The 3,991-nt window shown below is 38.7% G+C and overlaps 1 protein-coding gene across 1 annotated transcript in view; it reads right to left on the bottom strand.

Annotated features, from left to right (window-relative positions):
• Positions 1-3,991, bottom strand: part of kat6a (K(lysine) acetyltransferase 6A) — a 55,493-nt gene that overhangs the window by 30,256 nt on the left and 21,246 nt on the right. The window lies entirely within an intron of this gene.

Raw genomic sequence — 3,991 nt, forward strand, 5'->3', positions numbered from 1 at the left:
AATAATGACAGACAGCAGCAGGTAAATAAGGCTGCTGTCCCTTTAAGACCGACTGAACGGATTCAATATACTGAAACGCATCCGGTTTTCACCCAACTGTTTTACATTTATTTAACATATAACCGACTGTGTTTACTTGAACACTCCACACGACGGGCATTATGACCTTACTGTGTTCGTATTAGACCAGTCAAGCACAATATAACATGAAAGAGATCTGTTTTCGCAATCGCATGCTGTCGAGAGAGGGGCTTTTCAGTGCGCGCGCTTCGGCTGTGCGTCAGTCAGCGCGAACACCGCATTGAGTTCCTTTTCACTGCTTATTGCACGTAATAACTCTACCAAGTGTGTCCCACTCTTTATTTTCTCATTCATGCATGTTTCCTTAGCACTCAAAGGTGTATAACGTTTAAGCAGTACTGTGTTACGCAGATATATTTGTATACCGCGGAATACACGATATAGCAAAATCTCTAACAATAGACACTTTATTTCGCGGTAACGATATATACCATCATACCGCCCAGCCCTAGTGTTAATTAGCTTCATGAATCTTTATGAACGAAACAGCGCAGAAGGGATATGGAAGCTCATCATCGGAAGAGACAGGGCGGGTTATGAATGCGTAATATGACATATGAGCAGCAAATCTGCTTCATCTGAGTCAGAAGCATTCTATTTTTGATAGAATTGTGAGTGACCTAAAGAATCAAGATGATATGTATATACACACATATACACACACAACAGTGTGGGGTCGGTAAAATTTTATGAAAGAAGTGTCTTAGGCTCATCAAGTCTGCATTTTTTGATCAAGAATACAGTAAAAACAAATACTGTAAAAAAATATTATAATTTTAAATAACCTATCTATTTTATATTTTCATTTATTAATTTGTTTTTTAGCAATGTAACTGATTCCTGTGACTGCAAAGCGGAAATTTCAGCAGCCATAACTCCAGTCTTCAGTGTCACATGATTCTTCAGAAATCATTCTAATATGCTGATTTGGTGATCAAGAAACATTTCTTATCGTCAATGTTGAAAACAGTTGCTGCTTAAACAGTGCTGCTTAAAATTTTTGTGGAAACTGATTTTTTTTTTCAGGATTCTTTAATGAAAAAAAAAAGTTCAAAAAACATTTTTCTGAAATATAAATCTTTTTTTAACATTGTAAAAGACTACAGTCATGTTTGATCAATTTAATGCATCACTACTGAATAAAAGTATAAAAAAAATCTTACTGACAGCAACTTTCGAACAGTACCGTTTTTTTTTTTCATTTGTACACACACACACACACACACACACACCTGCACAGCTTAGGATTGCTTGCAACCTGTATTGGCCTTGATACCACTTGATAATTGTTTTTGTTCAGAACAAGTCAGGACAAATGGAGAAACCTGGGCAGTTAGCGGACACACCTTGCATTCATACAACAACTCTTTCATTCTTCATAAAGACCAGCAGAACAACTTAGATGAGATGAGCAAACTATTCACAGGGCAAAATTAAAGCACAGCTGCAAGGCAGCAGACCACTGCAGGAAATCTAAAAATATTTCATGTAGGAGAGAAAAATTATTCTTACAGAAGCACATCTGACAGGACAAAAGCCGCCCCCTCACACACACACACACACACACACACTCGCATACATGCATCAATCTGCCAGTTTTTCCCTCATTCTAATGCAGCCTTCAATTTCCTCTTAATGTACGCAAAGCTGAGTGCATGTTGTGTGTGGGCAATCAGACACTGGAAACCCGAATGAGTAGATGTAGATACAACAGGAACGACGGGGGGGGGGAGAACTAAACCTACTGTCCTTGTCTCTGGCTCTGTCAAGGTTTTCATTAACATGTGAAACTCATTTCTGTATTCACCTGACAGTGCAGCCCCTACCGATCACCCACAAACCCCTGTGCAATAACCTAACTGATCAACACACAGAGGGAGACAGCTGGATACACTAAAAAAGAAATTCCATGACATTCCACGTTATTCAGTAAATTCAATTTTTACGAATGGATTAGGAGGGGTTTAGAGAGACTGAATCTTAGAACTGCTTCGAACGAATAGTTTGAGAATCATTGGAAAATTAGGTGATATTAAATCAGTGTTTTCCATACATTGATTTATTTGTGGCGGCCCGCCACAATATCAACAACAGTGACCGCCACAAATATATTTTCCAAAATGCTTTGACTTCGTTGAAAAACATGATCTCTGCAAGTTTCAAAGTCAAAACGCGGCACGGGTGTTTTTATATGAATGTCTTTTTGAATGGAAATGACTGTCTTTGAAAAGTTTCGGTGTCATTTTCATTTTATCTTTCCTATAATCCCTGATAAGGTAGTGCTTATGAGCGGAGCGCTGCTTTATTTACAGCCGTTACCAGGGAAACCGTTATTTCCGCCACTCCTAAAGCGCCTCCTGCTGGCAGAGAATGAATGTGCATTTTCAATAAGCCCGTTTTGTGGCCCAAACTTAACTTCCGGTAGACTTCCGCAAAGAATCAATAACAACAGAGCCTCTCTAGAGTGGATTATTTCTGCTAACAAGCAAAATAAATAAGTAAATTACATTAGCTACTAGCAAGTTAAAACTATGTCTTGCCTGGCTGCCAAACCTCCAGAAATAGAGGTTTCCCCGGTAACGGCTGTACACAAAGCAGCGCTGCACTCACAAACACTGCTTTATCAGGCATTACAGGCAAGATGAAATGAAAATTACATTGAAAATTTTCTGAAGACAGTCAATTTCCTTCAGCGATACAGTGATATAAAAACACCCGCACCGTATTTTGATTTTGAAACGTGCAGTGCTCATGTTTATTCAACGGAGTCAAAGCCGATCAGTTTTGATATTGTAGCGGGTTGCTACAAATAAATCAATTTATGGGAAACACGGGGTTGCATCCCACAGTACAACAACCTGAGCCCAACTTCAGTCTACTCATCACCTTAACTTTAACTGCGTTTGTAGTCAGAGTCCTTATTACTAGCCACTAACGTTAGCCAGACCGATAAACAAACACAGACCGGAAGTTAACTTCGGGCCAGGCACGTGCGTCTGATGAAAGCGTCTATATAGCCTATATTTCCCCCAGGGGAAGTGCCGCCACACATAGAGTGAAAGTCTGTGGGAAACAATGTAAATGCTTATTTTGAGAAAACAAATGCGTTTTTTGACCTTGCATGCATGTAAACCTATATTAGGAGACTCCCAAAACAATATTAGGAACCTTAAAAATGGCATAATAGGGGCACTTTAACTAATTATACTGGATATAATTTGTATTACTATTAACATTATTAAAATGTATATTATTACAATAATTCCCTTTTAAACTAAATGGGATTTTATAGATGGTATTCTGAAGAATGTTGGTAACCAGTTTTGGTTCCCATTGACTTACACATAGGGTTGGGAATTGAAAATCGATTCCAATTCCAGAATTGGATACTTAAGGTCAGGAATCGGATACTTGTTGTCAACTTAAAATTTCGATTCCGCCTATTGATTCCTATGTGCTTTTTTTTTCTTCATCTGTGAGGACCGGACCTAGTGATCTGCCAGGACCTTGCTCGCTAATCTAAACGCTCCAAAGTTTGGCTACATTTGCGATCAGATGCCAAAAAAGCAGAGTATAACATCTGTGATAGCTAAACATGTTGCAAGGGAGGTGTCACCAACAACATGACAAAGCACTTTAATTTAATAGATCGTTAAAGATCGTGAACACGATTCAAACACCAACGTGATTCTATTCCTAAATTACAATGATTCGTATGTTTCATTCCTCAACCTTTGACGTAAACGATCAATGTTGTGATTACTTGGTTCATCCGTGCAGCGTACGATCATACCAGTGTAATTTGAACATTTAAATTTGCGTTCGCACTGCCATTGACCTAAAGAGAGCAGCTGTCATGAATGAAACAGCTTCACAGTCTTTTTCAGCCACACAGTATCATTATTTCTGT

Source organism: Sinocyclocheilus rhinocerous, unplaced genomic scaffold, assembly GCF_001515625.1.
Source record: "Sinocyclocheilus rhinocerous isolate Xijiao unplaced genomic scaffold, SAMN03320098_v1.1 scaffold352, whole genome shotgun sequence".
Classification (NCBI taxonomy): Eukaryota; Metazoa; Chordata; class Actinopteri; order Cypriniformes; family Cyprinidae; genus Sinocyclocheilus; species Sinocyclocheilus rhinocerous.